Below are 20,175 nucleotides of genomic sequence, written 5' to 3'. Positions count from 1 at the left end.
CGGGAAGAGGGGCGAAGCATGCAGTGTCTATAATTTGGAACGCTTTATCGTCCGCCTGATGACTTGTCGTTTGCACGCGAGGGAAGCCAAGTCCCTGCTCTATAGCTATATCAGTTAACACAACTTGCACTTCAGCCACTGTGGTGACACTAGGCGCGCTTTTGTGGCTGAAAGGCGGCTGAAAGTGACCCCAAATTTTAGCTGCTTCCATAGGCTCCCAGTGTTTAAACTTCATTCGCTGTGGGAAAAACTAATCTTGCGTGCGAAAACATGCTGTGGCCTTTAAAATGTTCGCAGTGAATCCTGGAATTGCTCCCCGTCCTCAAAAATTTAATTTATGCCCTGTATTTTTAATTAAATTAAAAAAAAAAACAGCCTCTTCCCATTGAAAACGCACGTGCTTCGCGTCGTGGCCACCAGGGGCGTCGTTGTTTAGTGGCCCAGATTTCTGGATATGTGCATTATTGGCGCCTCGGCGTTCTTGCCCACGGAGGTTAGACTGAATAAAACAACGTGATACCTGAGGAGGAGCGAAGCATGCAGTGTATACGTGTATTTTTGGAACCCCGGCGTTTTTTCCACGGAGATGAAACCGTTGGGCGGTATACGTTACAGCTTTATTGTAAAAGTCTCGTGTCTTTGAAACACGAATCATTGTAAAACGAGTGTCCGGGTGTTCTTTTAGTACGCGTTTTCGCCCACGGAGATGAAATGTTCCACCGCAAGGCGTTGGATAACGAGTGTCCCGGTATGTTCTTTTATTACGCGTTACGTTCTAGCGCGAGGCGTTGACAAACGAGTGCCCCGGCATTTTAGTGCCGTGACTACATGATATTAGATACGACGACGACGACGACGACGATAGGAGACGCCGAGAGCCCAAGCTTCTAAGGGGCGTCGCCCCTAAAAGACCGAGCGCGCGTGAGCGTGCGCCACATTAAGATCTCCCGGGGTCGGCCAGCTCGACATTCGAGAACATTCTGCCCAGCGTTCATGGCGTGATCTCTCGCGTCCACTTCTACTCGCCAGTTCATGTGCGTTCGCGCCTGAAGTGTGGAGCACAGACGCCGAGTTCGTGCTACAGACGCCGAGTTCTCTAAGCTGGTGGCCGCGGGTTCTAGCGCGTGCTAACTCGTTCCACTTTCGGAGACTCAGCAATAGGAGTTTTGGAATGAGAAGGAACGCTTTACTTTTTATTTACAGGGGTACATGCGTCCCATTTTAGAGTTGGCTGCGCCCTCTTTTAGATGCGACGGCATCTCATTCACTCGCCTTGTCCCTCCATAGGGCGTCGTTGTCCGTCCACACCCCTCCCCATTCTCCTCGCCGCGCGAGCTGCGCTCTCCGCCGCTCACCCCCTCTCCTCTCCGATAGCGAACACTCTCTCGCGAGGGGCATTGGATTGGATTCGATTGGCTTGGCTTGGCTTGGCTTGGCTTGGATTTTGATTGGATTTGGATTGGATTGGACTAAAGTGGATTGTGTTGGATTGTGTTGCGTCATAGCCGCGCCATGTTGCGTCATAGCCGCGGCAGGGGGTTCACGGCACGTTTCACGCGATGGGAGAATCAACCTAACGGAACCAACAACGGAACCCCCTATGCGTCGCATCTACACAGGGGTTCCCGCGAGGGGAGGTGGGAGTAATTTTCCGGTTCACCAAATTACAAACTCAGAAAGCTTATTATGTTGGAGCATCGTGCACTGAGATTGTGCCTCGGCCTCCCAAGGTGCGTGGCCAATAACATGTCAGCTAGCTCCGACGATTCCAAGAACTCTCTCCGCCGAGAAACGAAAACGGTCGGCCACGGGGCGCTTAGGCCCTCGACACCACCGGAGCTGCCGCCTGAAGACGCTCAGAACGACCGCAATTTACGGCCACGGCCGCGCCGCGAGGACCCGAGCTTTCCAAGAGCACGAACGCGTCCCTGACTCGGGTGTGTTTATGCCCGAGAACATGAAGCGACGCCAGACGCAGCGGGAGTGTTTGTGTTCGGGTTGTCTCTCTTACGTGTGTGTGCGGTTCGTCGAGAGTTGCCCCACGCCCGAGCAGCGCGTCAGACGTTTTCTTTGGGTGCTCCGCTGTCTATATATGTAATCCCAGTTCTTTCAGTCATTTAAACATCTTTTTGAATTCTCAAACCCCAGCTTCTTTCACTCAATATGAGCCACGACCAAGCTGACAAACATCTTGTATTTGGAGGCCCACATTCCGTGCCTGGAGGCTCGGTTTCGGCTACTAACAGCACTGACGGTTATGAGGATTTTTGAATCTTCACAGAGCAGATATTTTTCATTGATGGTTGCTCAGCCGGCACTCTTTTTCAGCTCTTGGTGGCCTCGGTACATTCGTCCACAGTGTGTTTACGCCCAGACGTTACTCTCACCATTGAGTATCAATATTCCCACAAAACTGACAATGCCCTGTGACGTTCCTCCTGCGCCTTTAACTTTCCATAATATTTTCCCCAGTAACGCTAAAATGATTACGTCGCCATTTTTAACAGGAATACTCAACGACCATTCGGCAAGCTTCAAGGATTATGCAATAGTTGCAACAGATGCATCCCAGCTTGAGGAGCGATCAGGTGTGGGAATTTTTAGTCCACACCTTAACTGGTCAGTCTCACTGCGTTTACCTGATTTCACACCGATATTTCAAGCCGAATTCCTAGCGATAGTTCTGGCCTTAAAAGACGTACCTCCGCAGCACTTTAACGTAGCAATGATTACTGACTCCTTATCGGTTTGTTCTGCTCTGTCTTCATCCGAAAATTCCGCTCTCATTCGCACATTCAACTTCCTTGTGCCTTCCCATTTGCGGGACATCTGCCTCATTTGGGTTCCAGGTCACAAAGGGTTACAGCTTAATGAAGAGGCTGATTCCGTGGCACGATCGTTGTTAGATGGCCCTCCAGTTGACCTATGCCCTATTCCCTTCATTGTAGCAGGAGCAAGGTTTTGTACCTACCAACGCCTAGCAAGAGTGCAGGAAATGATCATCACTAATTTTGAAGATTATGTCCATTTAAAACATAATTGGAATACCCGTTTTCGTGAATCTCGACAATGCGAGGTCACATTAACTACCTTCAGATGTCGAGTCCCCCAACTCAACTTTTATATAAACCGGGTAGGTCTAGCCTCCTCCTCCCGATGTGCTGTCTGCGGTGATCAGGAGACTTTAGCGCACTTCCTATTGCATTGGCGCGGTTTTTCAATGATGAGGCAACGTCATCTTGTCACGCCATTGTGACGAATTGGCCTGCCTATTTCCATGCCCGTACTACTATCTTTTGGGGCCACATCACTGGGATATTGTCACCGAGGGGTGGCTGCGGCCATTCATGCATACGTTTCCGAGAGCAGGCGCCTGCCCTGTTAGCGGTGATTCTTGCATGTACTTTTTCCAATCCAAAAAGCTCAGTTGTTATACTCAAAACTCCACTTACAACTTTCAACCAATTCCATTTTCTCTCTTTCTGCGTATAAATAGCGAGGTGTATAATTTTCCGGTGCTTTAAGCAGGCGCATTAGCCCTTGTCACGTCCGATTCCTGGCCAATTTCCCACGTGGGTATGAGCCAAGTTACCAGGAACAACAACAACAACCGGGAGAAATGTGAAAGGAGATGCGGGCCGCCAGCTCTGCTGTTTCCCCAGCCTTGCACCAGCAGCGGATGCTCCGTCATTTTTAAGTGCAGAGCACTTTAGGGGCTCGCCTTGTCGTCGTAGCTCGCTAGCTGGACCGACGTAGAGCCACGGCCATCCGTCGTAGCGGCTGTCGTCGCGGCTTAACCCAGAGGCTTCGAAAGCCAAGCAGTTTATATAGTCATAAGCGTTCGAAACTCGTGAACCCCTGGCGCTTGTCGCACATCTCCACGTTGTTTAGCGCGAAGAAAACTGCAGGTACATTTGAGGCAAGATATGCGTAATTAACCGGCAGCGCACGTATACCTCCAACGACGCATCCACTGCCCTTATTTCCAGTTGACGCAATGTCAAAGTTGGCCACCGACAAAGAAGACCTTCGGCGCTCCACACGCGCACTTATTCCACCGTGTGGATCAAACCTCCCTGGTGGGCTCACCCGCCGTGAGGAGGTGGCGCTACGAAGGATTCGCGTCGGGGCTGCTCTTACACCAGCTGTCACCCACACCTGGCCCCCGGATCGACGGGCTCCGTTTGGCCAGACATGTCCATTTTGCACCACGTCGGCATCGACCGCAGACATTCACCATCCTCTGCGGACTTGCCGTGGCCTCCAACGTTCCCGACAGCAAGTACTACATAGTGTGGGACTCAACCCAGGCCGGCCTCCCGTCTACAGACGCTGGCTCTTTGGGCCGTATCACCAGAGCCTTTTAGACTTCCTTAGTGAAAACTTCCTGCTTACGTACATTTAAACACACTCGCCTCCACCGTGTTATGCTGCAGAGCAAACTTTCGCAATTCAAAAAAAAGAAAAAAATCATTGGGTTGGTTTTTACGATAGGAGGAAGAGGAGGCACAACGTTTATTGAGAAACAAAATAATAAAAAAAAACGGTGGGTGGCGTCCTCAGTTCAGGAGGCCGCGCGCCACCGCTGCTCGCGTGGCCCGCTGGATCAGTCTGAGCTGCTCTTGCAGGTCCGAGTTGGTCAACGCGCACTCCCACTGCTCGGGGGTAGGGGAAGGGAGAGGAACAGGGTGTTGAGGGCACAGGAAGACGAGGCGGGCAGTGGTGGCTGGAACTTGACAGTCCGGGCAGCTGTACTCGAAGCATGAGGGGGAGACGTGGGAGAGGATGGTGGAGCTATAGTATGTGTCAGTTTGTAGTCTGCGACAGATTCGTGATTCTTCGACGGACAGGGTAGGGTGGGGCGGAGGATACCTTCGGCGAGCGTGGCGATAGTAAGAGAAAAAAAAAAAAAGTGGCAGTGCAACGCCGGCACGTGCGGGAGGAAAAGCAAGCACAAAAGGAACAGAACTACCCGCTGGCGCAGTTTCAGGTAGGGGGCGCGCGAGCACTGATAAGGCGGGAATTTTGAATTGCAGTAGGTGGTATCAGTGAGCGGATAACGGCGCTACAGCCCATGTTCTGCACTTCCAACAGCTTCCACATTGAGTGGAATGGCTTAAATTTTTTTTCAATAAGCGTCACCGCCTATGAACCGCCGCGGGGGCTAAGTCAATGGTTAAGTCAATGCTGCTGAGCCCAAGGACGCGGGTTCTATTCCCGGCAGCGGCAGACACTTTTCAGGTGAAGGTGAAAAGCACCAAAACGCCCATGTGTCGAGAGTTCGGGGCACATTATATGTTAGTTGTGTAATAAACGGCCACACGTTGGCGCCAAGTGTACTGCAGCGGGTATGCCTGCTCAAGAGACTCTGTGACTCACCGCAGAGTGCGCGCACCGTCCTACACTTTTGTGGCTTTAGTTTTTTTCTCGTTTGTATACGGGCGTATTGTCTTACTCCCGCGCGCCGCGCGCTCGCGCGTATTACGTTTCAATAAAGAAGATGGCAGCTTGACGGCCGCTCGTCGTTTCTTTCGGCTCCTCGCGAAGCTGCCTCAATCTGCGCCCTTCGCATTGTGGTCACGCTGCACCTGCACACACCACAAAAACTAACATTATAGACTCCCAGGTGACAAAATTAGTCAGGAGCCGTACACCGCGGCGCGCATTATTGACCGGAGGTAGCTTCGACGTTTAGAATTTAGAAAAAAAAAGCTGAAGTGTTGCGGGGTCTCTTTAAAAGGAAGATTAAAGCGTCACATAAAACCATGTAAACTATAGCAAGGGGAGGAATCCGCCACCGCCTGGAAGCGGGTGTGCTGTGTATAGGTGGTATTAATTGAAAAGTTAAGCTGTCAATTTCCTCGCTTGGCAACACTGGAAACGGCCACGGACATGGCCGAAGCGCCACGGACATGGCGAGGCTTGTGCCACTGCGCCCGCACGCAGAAGGGAAAAAAAACACCGGCGTGCGTCGTCTCCTCCGTTTCAACCCGATTCTCAACGGCGGTGTTAACAGAGATGTTATTAATCGCACTCACATTGGAGTCGAGGCATTACTTTGTGTTCGGAGGGGTAGAGCGTGGAGTGTCCAACCCATATTATGTGCTTAGCACGGACAAGTACCGCCATCCCGCGGAGACGTAACCTGCAGTGACGGCGCACACACATGGTTGCCTGCATGCGTGCCTTGCTAGTGAATACAAGCTATAGAAAGTATGCCAAAACGAGAACATTTTTGGCTGCCAGTTTAGCCTGTAGCGGGGTGGCATTTGTCTTACGGTGCAGTTCTCGATAAGACGATGCGAACGGCTGTGTCTTGCACTTACAATGTTCCCCTGTTAAAAAGAAACAAAACAAAATATGCGTTTAAATAATGCAAAACAAAATTGCCACGTAGTGACCTTATGTTGGCAAAAAAAGTATTAATTTTCGCGAACTCGAAACCGGGCAGTTGTCGTCCAATTTTCACCTCTGGGGAGTCTGACTTAGCAGTCATTTTGCTAATAGCAATTTTTTTTTCTCGTCGTTTTCTCGTCATTATCGTCATTGTTCAGAGCGAACAACTATCCGACACGAGATCGAACGCAGTGAGCACCTGGTGGGTGAGTGACGAATTATTTCTCGGTGGTTGGCCACTTTTGCGCCCGCTGCTCATTTACGTGTAGGCGAACGATTCGTCCCCCTCCCATATCTTGCGTTTCCTTGTGTATTTTATTTTAGTGTCAGTGCTCTGTTTAAATTTCGGACCTCTGTTTCCCCTTACGTCGAGCTGGCGAACGTGCTCCCACGGTCGCCTCGTTGCTCGCCGTCCCGTGTACTGTGTTTATGACCTATGGAGCGGCGCCAAGACATCCCACACCGGCAGCTCAAGTGGTCTGGCTCCGGGGCGCGAGACGGACGGTGCCCAGCCAGTCGAGCGTTTAGAGCGTCAGCGAGTGTGCGTGTGTGGTGAGAGACCTGAGCGGATCGCGAGAAAGCGTATGTGAGCGAAAAGAACGGCGCCGCCTAGGCACATTTGTCAGTTTTGTACTAACTGAGGGGCAATAATTAAACAGTTTGTTTTTGCCTTCTCCTAAAATATCGTACGGAAGCTATTATTCGACCGTCCGTCTTCAAGCAAGAAAATGACCTGAGTGAAGGTTAATTCAAGAAAGTGAAAATACCTTGTTTAGTAGTAGTAGTAGTAGTAGTAGTAGTAGTAGTAGTAGTAGTAGTAGCAGCAGCAGCAGCAGCAGTAGTAGTAGTAGTAGCAGCAGTAGTAGTAGTAGTAGTAGTAGTAGTAGTAGTAGTAGTAGTAGTAGTCAAAGATTTCATCAAGTCGGTTAAAGTGGGAGTGGTTCCCTACGCCAGCAAGCCAGGGGAAAAAGGGAATTTCTCGCTCTGGAGGCCAGGAGGCCAGGAGTTACTGGACGTCCAAATATCTGTTGGTCCGAAGACTCTCCCACAGCTCAAAGATTGGACCGCGCAAGACACCTGCTAACCATAAGATAATAAAACAAAAACAAATATTGATGCTTTTCTGGCAGTTAGCCATGACCTGGTTACTTTTTTTGCGTAGGGTTTTATCGGGGGAAGAAGCAGCTTACCATTACTACAATCCCTAGTGCGAAATTTGTGCGCGGCGCGAACTGCAGTCTTCTCGGGCACAGCGCATAGCTGCCGCGTCTCAGGAAGTGATCACGTGATCAGCGAACGCACGGCGGCGCACGCTACCCTGCCGTTAGCTCGCAGCGCGCAGCTGCATGCCGCCGAGCATGTTGTGGCAAATCGTGTTTGAACCTCCAGCGCAAATGTCACGTGGTTGCGATGAGCCACGAACGGTGGAGGAGCGTCTGGCCAAAGTGTAAAGGGGAGGGAGCTCCTCGTCCTCGGCTCATGGCGGAAGTGTGAGGGGGAGGCAGACAGACCTACTCTGCCGTGGCGACGTGCTCGGAGATGACGCCATAGCAGCGTGCGCCGTTCTCCCCCTCACACGCTCGCCAGGCGCTACTTCTTTTTTTTCTTGGGTGTGTCGTTCGTTCGCTCGGTTACGCAGACATCGCCTTTGTCGCCGCCGCTGCCAAACCACTGTACCGGGCGCCAAAGTTATACACTAATAGTAATGAGTAGCCGTTGCGTGATAAAGCGACTTTTTATTTATGGACATCAATGTTTCCGCCACCTCTTGCCTGGCCCAATGAATTTGAATCTTTTATTAGACACTTCGCAGTTTCCTCGCTAAAGGCACCGGTCACTGAAGTTTACCCACAAATAGCGCCGCTTTCGCCGCCGCTTAGCAACTTTGGGTCGGTGGATGTCGCGACCGGCCATTCAGCGCACGTGAAAACACGCGCTGCGTGCAATTCGACACTGTGTCGCGGAAGTTTTTTAAGAAACATAGTTATAGTGGCAAGTTGCAGTGTCCGAAAGGATCAAAATGCTGCACGTAAGAATTTGTGGAAGCGCCGCTACTGCTGCGTGAAGCACTGCCACGATTGCGAAGGGCAGCCCGGCATCGTTTTGTACAGGTTTCCCGGGCAGACGTGGGAGGAGCGTCACAAGAAATGGATTTCTTCAGTACGAATAGCCAAGCAAGAAAGCCATGGCATTTTTTGTCAGTGGATGGAGTAAAATTGTGTGTACGATTACCGTTTACGTGCGCGCAGACGTGAATGGCTGTAAAACTAAAACGTTTGCTTTCAGTGTTTCATACACATCACAGACTGCGATATTTGTGGATCGCATGCCGTTGTTTTTGCATAACACAAGGTATTATGGTTTTCGCCACAATTGTTTTATCAGCAGTAACTTTTTTTTTCAGCGACATTCACGCACCGAACGGTCGCCAAAAGGCGGCACAAGAATATGCTCACAGCATTTAGCGAGTGGTGTCAAAAGCAATGTCAAGACACATCCCGCCTACTGCCCTACTTTGTTCCCCGAAGTGTAAGTTCGACCACGCATTCCAAGCGAGAGCGTGGCAAGATATCAATATCAAGGTGGCATTTACACGCGTTATTTGATTCATTTATTGCGCTTGGTCTGGACATGTCTGGACTTGGTCTGGACATGTCCAGCCTTCAATCGCCACCGTACCTTCACCGCCCCGAACCCTCAACCAGACCCAACTGTACTCGACACGTCCTTACTCGCACAAATAGCGACGTATTCTATAAAGAGTGGCCTAGCACGACTGGTATAAGAGCGCCATCGGTGACTGTAGTGCTTGGACTATTTAGCAGTAGACACAATTAAGACTCCGGCCTACGACTGCCTCAACTATTGGACTTCATCGAGACATCAATGTGAACCAGTGCTGAAGTGATTGGCTTTCATTTCCCTCCTTTCTTCCCTTACCACGCTCGGACCTCTGGTCTTCCTGTCTTAATAAAGGTTTTTCAATCAATCAATTGCGTACTCTGAAAGTTTAGATTATTTTTAAGCAGAGGAAGTGGAGGAGGAGAAAATACTTTTATGGATAATTATGAATGGCCTGAACAAATTGTATGACAATTACCGCTATGAGGACTCCAACATTACGCATAAGAACGAAGCCGAAACTAAACGGAATAAAGACAACACGCAGCCCCGCTGTATCAGCAGATTTCTCACTGGGCGGAACTGGGTTTACTTAGTCATCAATTATAACTTTTCGAATGCGTTGTTAATCAGTGACAACACCAACCGAGCTGAAGAAGGGCCACAGAAAAAGTAACTGTAGTGTGGTTGCGAGAACAGAGAAAACAACAACACAAACACGCCCCAGTCGAGAAGCGCCGTTGTATACGCTGGGGTCACTTTATTGGGCCGTGGTACACGAAAACATTGGTACTGACCTGGAGACAAGCGCTGTAGATACACTTCCCTTGCTGAGAATGGCACTTCGCAACGATGTCTGTCCCGTCAATTTCTTTCACGGCGTACGCGTGCACGGCAACGTACAATTTCTGTCCCTTCTCGCGCATGCGAGGCCGAAACTAGTAGTCCAGCCCCGTAATTGTTTTGAAACCGCACAGAAGCACTTGAGACACCGGGACAATTTCTGAGCACCAGACACCATTCAAAAACAATCGCAGAATCGCAAAAACAAACAAGAGGTGTCGACATGTGAACGCGCGGCCGCCGCCTGGCTCTCACCGACCAAAAGTTTGCTCAAGCTTCCGCGGTGCGGCGCTGGGTGTGCTTATTCATCGCGCCCTCTGAGCAGTGACCGATCCCTATGTGTGCAATCATTCATCACCATGAGACTGGCACAGTGTGCCTTTTTGAATGTGCACTGATTGCTGCAGCTGAAGATTAATAAGCTCCATGAAAATAGACAAGAGAGATGGCGGGACCGGTGCACATGTGCCAACACCATTGTGGGAAATTGCGTGCGTGTTGTGATGCAAAACTAACATTTCTCGGTGCATGCACTTATACCTCATTACTTGCTCTGACGGCGAAAGCATAATGGCTTCGCCTGGCAATACTGATCAGAGACATACTTATTCACTGCGCAAGCGCAGAAGCTCCGGTCGTTTACCGGGCACCGTACCGGGCCCGGTTCTCCACGCTGCTATAACTCTCTATACAGGCGTAGTGGCAACGTATTCAGACCTAACGTGGGGACCGGGTTCGATGCCCTTGCACTCTGTTTTCAATTTTCCTTTCAAATGGTTTCCTTTACTTTGACGGAATTGTTCCAGACGGGCACTTTACATTTAATTTTGACATTTGGTGCACCGACCATTTCGGACATCTTATATACCGCACACCAACGACAACGCTGGTTTTTTGTACCATAGAGGCTTTCTGCGTAAAACAAGAAAATTGTGATGGAATGGAGGCCCCTTCCAGGTACGTCACAGGTGTGCCCGCTGCAGGTCGTTTCGTTCACCTTGGCAGGAACATTTGAAAGTCATTCCAGTAGGTTTCAGTAAGCAGTGCAGCAAGACGAAGATGCCCGCGAAGCCGGCTTGAAGCCGCCCAGGGACGCCCGATCTGAAGGCAGAAGTGCCGCTACCAATCCCTCAGGTGTCTAATCTGGCGGTACAGCTCCAACTTGAGGATTGCACAGACACGCTTCCAGTGTCCTGAAGAAGGAGGTGGAGGACCGAAAAGCAGGGAAACTTGGGGGGGCGGAATGCCACATCTCTGGTAATGTGATAACGCTCGTGCCTTGCACGTTGTCAAAGCAATGGCGCTGACGCAGGAAGATAAAACATACGGAGAAGCATGAAGACGTAGAAAGAAGACCGAATACCGATGACCGGCTTTCGATACATGGGGCCTATGGGAAGTTTCGCTACCGGTATATATCCAGTAACTCTGCCCAAAAGTGGGTGAAAGGAGGAAGGGGAAGTGGGAGTCTTCCCGGACTGTTCCCCTTCAGGTGTCGGCCCGCAGTACTTGGGCACAGGCGGCGTCTTCGGCCAACTGGACGACCTTGATCTGCGTTGCGGGGTCGGAGCGGAGCAAAAAGGTTTCCCACTGCTGCACACTGGTGCTGTTTTCCCACATGGACGAGAGAGAGAGAGAGAGAGAGAGAATGCATTTAATGGTAAAAGCGAGGTTAGCCGAGCCATATCGCTTAGCATGCTACGCCATATGAGGGAACGAAAACATGAGAGTCTGTGAACTGAAATAAATAAATAAATAAATAAATAAATAAATAAATAAATAAATAAATAAATAACGAGGTAATGCACACAAGTGTTCAAGCACATACACAGAGTTTGGAAGTTAAGTTCATCACAGCACTTGTTCCAGGCCAGTACTACGCAAGAACACCAGCAGAGCTTTGGTAGCCCGTACGGCCTGGCGTGGGCGAGGGCTCTAACTGGCTCTGCCTATCATCGAATAATTACTCCTGATAACCAATTTTCGGTCGCAAGCGATGAACTTAGCTTATACTTACCTCTTCGACGTTTGCTATCATCACGATGATCAGCAATTTTGCCGCGCCCTCCTGCATTAAAAAAAGAAACATTGGACGAAGGCACCGGGCTCCCGCCAAAAAGGGGCTCTGCTGGCCGACGGACGACGAAGACGTCGCCGGCCTAATCACCCAGGCTCTGGCGAAATAAAGTCTGTCTGTCTCTCTGTATGTCTGTCTGTCTGTCTGTCTGTCTGCGATAGTTATTCAGAGTATGCCATTTGCATCCCGAAGTCTTTGTTTCTGAGTTATGAATTTATTTTGGTAAGTTCCTTGTCTATCCTTACCATGTTTTTCTTCCAACATTTTTTCTTCTTCTGGGGTACGGCCTTCTCCGTAATAAAATATTTCTCCCTTCGCTGCTATCGAGGTCCCAGCACAGGACAGACACAGCCTGTCGCTGCAATTGTTTCAGTTTGGAAGTTCCGGTTCTGCAGAGTTTATGAAATTGGAGTACGCTTCTTTAATGTCGCAACGAATGAATGAATAAATGTACTGTACAAGCTAGTTAATTCGAACTCGGTTAACTTAATTAGGACTTACAGCTGATTCGCAATGACTCACTGGTCCCGGCAGAGCCCGGTATATTTCAATGGGGGAAGACTCCCGATAATTCAAACGCGTCGGTATCCAGAAGGGTTAACCGAACTGAGATCCGCTGGTTTCCATCGCTCCTCGCAGAAGAAGTCGGCCCAGTGTGATTACAATGTGTTGCAAATCCAAATCAAACCAAATGAACTAGAGATGCAAAACAACGAAACAAACAAACTACAGTGTAGTGCGCGCGCTACGCTGCTGCGACAGCTTATTTCGCTTCCGGAGCGGGCGCCGCGGAGCCAGCGCCGGCGCTCCTGCCACAAACATGTCACAAACCTGCCAAAAACGTGTAGTAGGGTGTAATTGACGATAACAAGTCCAGAGGTGGCTTCTTTGTGCTCTGCCCGCGCAGTTTGGCCCGATTTTCAATAATTATATATAGCGCCAGCCCGCTAATTCGAACCCGCTTAATACTAACAATTTTATGGTACCCATGAAATACAAATTAACCAGCTTTTACTGTGTTTATATGGAAGAGGCCTAAGGCCTCGTGTGCAGCGTAATTGGAGGAGTAAAGACATTTTCCGGCGGCGCTGTTTGCGCCCCGTACACCGCCAACCAAACTCGTCCCTTTGCCAAAACAGGGACGCTATAAGCACACATAAATCTTCCGTACGCATTGCACCTTTCAACAACGCCCTATAGTAGCAGTAGCACCAAGACTACTGCCTCATAATCTGAGTGATCTGCATCCCGTTGGGCACCTTCGTTTCTAGGCAGAACCAATATAACAATGATTATCCGGTGAAGCAAATTTTTACGACATATATATATATATATATATATAAATTTTCTGGTGCGCGAGTGAGCGGCTGTACTTTCGTGCATTTTTTTCCTGCTCGCTGCACTAACCTTAATTGGCAATGCCGTATCAAACTGGATTGCAAATGAGAAAGATAACCTCCATTCGAACTGTATTGGGATGTGTGTTAGTTAAATCCTTTTCCAGCTGGATAAAAGGGAGAGCCCGGCAAACTCGTGCAAATAAACATATTTGTGAAAAACCAGGTTTCCACAAACCCTGGCCAATCTCCTTCAGTGGCCGATCTGGAATGGTGATCTGTAATACCAAGAAAAACACAGATAGAACGCTTGAGTTGATAGGGAAGCTTATTGGGGAACAAAATTCCATTTAACATCCCCATTTAATTTTTTCCGGAAATATCAATTAAATCTGTAAGCTCCGACACTTTAACCTTAACCAATGTCCCTTCAAGGCCATAATCGCCGCGCCAAACCAGTGGCTCCAAACGCAGCAATGGAGTCTCCGGCGTGGTCTAGTGGCTAGGATACCTGGCTTTCACCCAGGAGGCCCGGGTTTGATTCCCGGCGTCGGAATCGTGTGCGGTCTCATGGTGTAACGGTTAGCACTCTGGACTCTGAATCCAGCGATCCGAGTTCAAATCTCGGTGAGACCTGCGCATTTTTTTTTCTTTTTTTTTTTTTTTGGGTCGGTGACGTTTTAAGCGGAGACAATGAATTAGAAAGGCAGCAGAATCCCCGCGGAAATGTGTCAACGAAAGGGACGTGTTCCTTAAATATCAATGAAAAAAAAACGAAAACAAACCTGCATTCTTCAATACCAATGAAAACCATCTAATATATCAATGGAAGTCACCATAAGACGCGAGGGCGCCACATGTGTCTATAACAATGCATAGAACGCTGCTCTGGAGATAGAACGAATATAGGGTTGTTTGACTTCGGCTTTTATTTATTTTTGAAGTCGGACCTATTTTTCGAAGTGATAATCTACGAGACATCGGCTTTTTGTGAAACTATCCGGGAATTCAGGTTTTTTAAGGGTTAAATCTACAGATGTACTAAGCAATACATTCAGTTCGTTTTATCATAAGGTACTACGAGCTTCTTAACTCTGACGCGTTATAATTTGAATTTGTTTCAAGCTGGTAATCGTCGAGACATCAGTGTTTTCTAGCAAACACACTCGGGAATTTCGCGTTTCTTTGGAACTGAATCCGTAATGATGACAGTAAAGAGGACTGATAACTTCAAAGAAATGAAACATTTTACTCGCGAAAAGCTGGTCATCGATTTTTAAGAGATCCTTCCTTACATACTTTATCATCCGCATGCGCAACATGTCGGTCTCCATTCGAGGGCTGTCCGATCGTTCAACGTATCTCAGCTGGGAGAAAGCTCTGTAGACATCACAGCTTCTGTTAGCTAGGCACAACAATGTCAGTGCAGCATTTGCCGGCCTTGGGTATATGGTAGACGGTCATGCCAATACCCCATGAGTTCGAAAGCTGTGTTTGGGGGACTTACTTCCGGCAAGGACTACAGTTAAACCTGGATGTAACAAACCTCGATGTAACGAATTCCCGGATTTAACGAAGTTTTTCAATCCCCCATTTCCACCCCCATTGAAGCCCATTTGTTTGCGACCTCTATGCAACGAAGCAGTTGCGACGGTTAACCTGGATGTAACGAATTCGCTACGCTGCTGAGCCAAGGTTTTTTTGCCCTTTTTCTAAAAAATCGGCTGGGGAAATGCACTAATTTAGCGAATTTCGCCCGCACCGCAATCTCTCGTGCGTTTCCACGTCTGAGTGCGGTGTCGGTTAGGTGCTAGGCCTGCCTGTCGGCGTGTGCGTGTGTCTCCTGATACCTGTGGTGACTGTGAGAGGGAAAGAGGTTCCCAGCCTGCACCACATATGTATCGCAGGGAGAGAAAGGGAAGGGGAGGGGGTAGAAATATGGGTTGGGGTAGTGGTACAAAGGTGGTTGTGGCAGGAAAAGGAAGGGGTAATGGGGAAGAGAAGATAGATCAGCGACCACCGCCCGGGAACGGGAAAACTATCAGCGGAGGAGGAGGAGAGGAGGAGGAGGAATAAACTTTATTTCAATATTAGTTTTTGTAGTAGTGGCAATGGGGGGTCTTCTCAGTCCAGAAGTCCCTGGGCGGTCACTGCCAGGCGGGCCCTTTCAACCAGGCGAAGCTGATCGCCGGGGTCCGGGCTGGCTAGCATGCCTTCCCACTGCTCATGGTTGGGGGAGGGAGTAGGGGGGAGGGATGGTGTGTGGGAGCACGCCCAAATCATATGATACAGTGTGCAGGGTTGGGGACAGTACTTGCAGGTGGCGGAGTAGGAGGTGGGATGAATGGCGTGGAGGAGGGTGCCGTGCGGGTAGGTGTTGGTTTGAAGGCGGCGGTTTTTTTTTTTTTAACATGGAAGGAAAATTTCCTTGTTTGAAGCGAAAAATCACAAAACTCTACAAGTATTAAAAGAAAAATAACAAACACTAAACCTTAAGAACACTTAGTTCTAAAAATTGATCTTCACTGTCGGCTCGGATCCTTGGTAGACGTCTTGTCTTGTTTGTTCTTGTTCTTGAACTTTACTTGATTCTTGTTTCTTCGATCTTGGTTTGTTGATCTTGTTCTTCATGATTTGTTCGTGACCTGACTTGACCGGGTATATAGATCTGTTACGCCTGATGCTTTGTGATTATGTGTTATTGGTGTTCTGCTTGGTTTCCTTGTGTTGTTATGGTGTTAGAAGGGAATGACTGGAGATGTGGGCGGAGAAAGCGTCACCAACATGGCGTTTCTGCTCCATCCTCGTATCATATCCCATCTTTTATATTGTCGTGATTGATCGTGTTGGTGTTCTGTTATGTTTGGTCTATTCTTATGCTTGTAGAATGAATAATGTGTTCGTGGATGATTTCTGCTGCCTGAATGCGAAAAGATTTGCCTTTTCAAGACAAGCTCGCAATTTTAAATGCCATCTCCGCCGGCGAGAAAGAAAAACGTCACCGCTCGGTACAGTGTCGCTGCTAGCACCCCTTCAACAATCTTGACTGCAGAAAACAGCATGAAGTTCGCGAAAAGGCGCCCCTTCAGAATAAGTTTGGTTCTTGAAACGCGTTAACGCATGCCGAAAAGTATCAAAAAGCAGAAGTGATACTTAGTTACATTTGTGAATTCGGGGGCCGTGTAGTAGCAGCAAGCGCAAATTACGCAGTTTTTAGATGCGACTGCATCTCATTCACTCGCCTTGTCCATGCAGCGTCGGCGTTGTTGTCGTCCGCCCCTCCCCCATTCTCCTCGCCGTGCGAGCTGCGCTCTCCGCCGCTCACCCCGTTTCCTCTCCGATGCCCCTCTCTCGTCCACACCCCTCCCCCTACACCATAAAAAAATAGTTAGCGGCCCCCGGTTTCGATCCCATGACCCTGTGGGCGGAACGCGAGGTACATGGTGCTCTTCCAACTGCGCCACACAACCGAGACAGAATCAAATGCTACGAACGCGCCTTATATCCTCGACTCATTCAACCTACGTCAAGAAGCTACTGATACAACGCATGATGGGGCAATGATCAACACTTGCAATAAAAGAAAAGAAGCTCCCACTTACAGCAACAATGGTGGAGTAAAGGTCGTTGCGACAGCGAAGCCCCAAGCATACCACTTAGAGAGATTGACCAAGATTGGCCAATAAAACATAATAATAATCATAAAACATAATAATCATACGCGTTCCCGACACGTTTCACGCGATTTCAGAATCAATCCAACGGAAACACCAAGTGAACCCCACGATGCGTCGCATCTACACAGGGTTCCCCTCGCGGGGAGGTGGGCGCAATTTTTCAGTGTGAAATATATCCTTGAACAAAGGTGCGCTCAGCATCACTGATGCCTAGCATATTGGTTTCGTTTCTGCTTCATCCCGGCGAGATTTAACTAGAAACTTGCATGTAGCGAACACCCGGATGTAACGAAAAAATGGGATTTGTTGTCAACTTAGTTATATCCCGGTTTAACTGTAGTTGAGAACGGCGGGCCGTCAGCGAATGATCGTGCAGATCGCTACTTTAAAAAGGCACATTCGGGGTAGAAATCGGTTTTAACTCGATTCTCCTGAAACGTGTTCGGGGTGTAAAAATCGAGTAAAATCGGGTGTTATCCGAAAACGAACAACCCTAAATATATGTGGACTAGTACGAAAGAAGTGGTGATGCGAGAGCTGCAGGGCCAACCAACCAGACGGCAGTCGGGCAACTGACCCTATAGGCGCCGATGCTAAGACTGCGAACGGACTGTGCAGGGTTGTATATGATTCGGGCCATCTTTAAGGTGCAAGCGTACATTAGTTCGCGGTTTCTGTTCATGTCTTGTCACCTAAGCTAAAATCCCGGGCCATCTCCACTAACGAGAAAGCTGGGAAAGGAAGGGGGGAGGCGAAGAATGTATGCAGTGTATAAGTGTATTATTAACGCCTTGGCTTTTTCCCCACGGAGATGAAACCATTGGGGGGTAGAGCTATAGAGCTTTGCTGTAAAAGTCTCGTGTCTTTGAAGCTCGAAGCGTTCTAGCGCGAGGCGTTGGAAAACGGGTGTCCTAGTGTTTTTTTAGTACGCGTTACGTTCTAGCTAGCGCGATGCGTAAACTAGTGTCTTAGTGTTTTAGTAGCGTGACTACATGAGACGACTGTTAAGACGGCGACATGAGACGCCAACAGCCCAAGCTCCTAAGGGGCTTCGACCCTAAAATATCGGCGACCGTTTTACCACATCACATTAAGGAAAGCTTTGTTGATCACAGAAGGGCTAGGGGGCCGGTGTGGCTGCTGGCTCCAGCCGGGCAGCGACCGAGCCCATGAGTGAGTGTCAGGTCAGAGCTACCCGATTCCCACTGCTCGTCATAGCTTGAATGAAATCCTGGGTACGCCATTGTAACGATCTATGCTCCATGGCGGGACACTGGGTCTTCGTGCACGGCTGGACCAGCACTGGTTAAAAGAGTGTATATATAAAGTTTGACTCCGATGCACTCCGTGTGATTTCTCGAGACCACGGCCGATTGTTGGAAGCCCGCAACCACAAGCCATAAATCTTGAGAGAGACACAAGATAGCGGTGTTATGTGCATATACCGAACCTAGAACCTTTAGATATTGAAGACTTGCCAGAAAAATTACTACAATCCGTCGGCAGACATACTAAAGTTTCATCATCATCACCATCATCATCTTGCTCAATTTTCAGCTCACGATGAACAACTAAGGGTCGGATAACCCAACCAAACGAAGAAATTTGGGCTAGTTGGTGATACGACTTCGACATGGCAAAAAGTGCACTAGACGGGGACAGAAGAAAAGACAGTGACACGGGAAGAGCGCTCGTACCGTGTAACTGTCTTTTCTTCGGTTCCCGCCTAGTGCGCTTTTTACCGTGTCGAACCCAAACCAAAGACAGATGCGTACCTGCTCCGCCCCTTGAAGGCGCCGCAAAACATGGTCAGCCGATATAAAATACAGAAACGTAATTGTAAAAATAAAATTGCGCATCTGTCAAGACGCAAAACAAGCGTTAACGTAAGTAGACACTCCTAGCACACAAACGTGAAATCATGTTCGGGACCAACTACGATGCACATTATGAAATCACCGTACCTGGATTACCGGGCTTAAACTGAGCAAGAGGATGATGATGATGACACAAATTTATTTTGCCCAAACTGGGGGGAGGAACGTTAGGAAGGCGAGTGTTCGAAAGTCCTTCCCCGTCAGACGGCGGCCAAGAGCCCATAAGCCCGAGCGGCATCTTCGGCGGACGATGCTGCGTTGGGTCTCCCGGTCGGAGCTGACATGAAGCGCTTCAAAAAAAACGAGCGTCTCAGGTGTTCAATGCGGCATAAATGCTTCCGTATTCAGAACGCTAATGTGCTTATATAGGTGTCTTCGGACAGTGGGTTCATTGCGGTGACACTGCCGCTGTGGCCATAGTCCGCGCTTTTCATGTGGATAGGTCGGGCCCGAAAAGGGACTGGTTTACGTGTTTCGCGTTGGAGAATTTGCCTTTCGATGCCACCACAGGTCAGGTTCAACCAATTACCCAGCAGCGTACGTGCACCACTTTGACACTGATGAATTATGAGGTTTTAACGCGCCGACGCAACACGGGCAATGAGGCGCGCCGTAGTGGAGGGCTCCGGATAAATTTTGACCACCTGGGGATCTTTAACGTGCGCCGAAATCTCGAACACACGGGCGTTTTCGCTTTTCGTATCAATTTGACGTTTCCTCGCAATGTGTCTAACGTTGCGAGTATGCTGATGGGAGTATATAACAGCGACACCAACACCATTTTGGCCATCGTTGATCACTTCACAACTCCGCTGGCCATCCAACTTTGCAGCAAAATACCCTGAATTTTTATTTTAAAATATTTGCAATTGTTTTCGCTAGAATGCGTGAATAAATGGTGCGTAATTCCAAGTTTTCTGAAAGTGTCGATTTCGCGCCGGTTTCAATGATGACAAACTTCCGGTTGTGGCGCCTCTGACATGCACGGAAATCAACGCGCCGCCTCGTTTGCTTTGCGTCACATCCTGTCGTATATGCTTTCCGTCAGTCAGGGCTCGCTCGCAATGGACACCTTGAAACCGACGCGACGTAGACACAACTCAGAATTCCAGAAAAAAAAGTAAGAACAGAAAACACAACCAAGATAATGCGCTCAGTTAGAAAAAAATACCTATGAGCCTATAGCTACCAAATAAACATTCGTCAACAAAATTCATAAAAGAACGTTATTTCAGAACAATTACCACGACAAAGTACGCCGCGTCCGAAAAGGAACAATGCAAATCCAGATCTCCATACCATCATCACATTTTAAGATAAAAATCCTCCCCCTCCCCACACACAAA

The 20,175-nt window shown here is 48.9% G+C and overlaps 2 non-coding genes across 2 annotated transcripts; both read left to right on the top strand.

Moving 5' to 3' along the window:
- The first annotated feature begins 13,759 nt into the window (after positions 1–13,759).
- Trnae-uuc (transfer RNA glutamic acid (anticodon UUC)) lies at positions 13,760–13,831 on the top strand. The gene has a single exon. It is a non-coding gene; the product is annotated as a tRNA-Glu (tRNA).
- An 8-nt stretch (positions 13,832–13,839) lies between these two features.
- Positions 13,840–13,911, top strand: Trnaq-cug (transfer RNA glutamine (anticodon CUG)). Its single transcript has one exon. It is a non-coding gene; the product is annotated as a tRNA-Gln (tRNA).
- Positions 13,912–20,175: the final 6,264 nt, after the last annotated feature.

Source organism: Haemaphysalis longicornis, unplaced genomic scaffold (assembly GCF_048455015.1).
Source record: "Haemaphysalis longicornis isolate Haplotype H1 unplaced genomic scaffold, Haemaphysalis longicornis Haplotype H1 scaffold_10, whole genome shotgun sequence".
Lineage (NCBI taxonomy): Eukaryota > Metazoa > Arthropoda > Arachnida > Ixodida > Ixodidae > Haemaphysalis > Haemaphysalis longicornis.
Note: the sequence above shows the minus strand (reverse complement) of the source record. Positions and strands in the feature narration are given on the sequence as shown.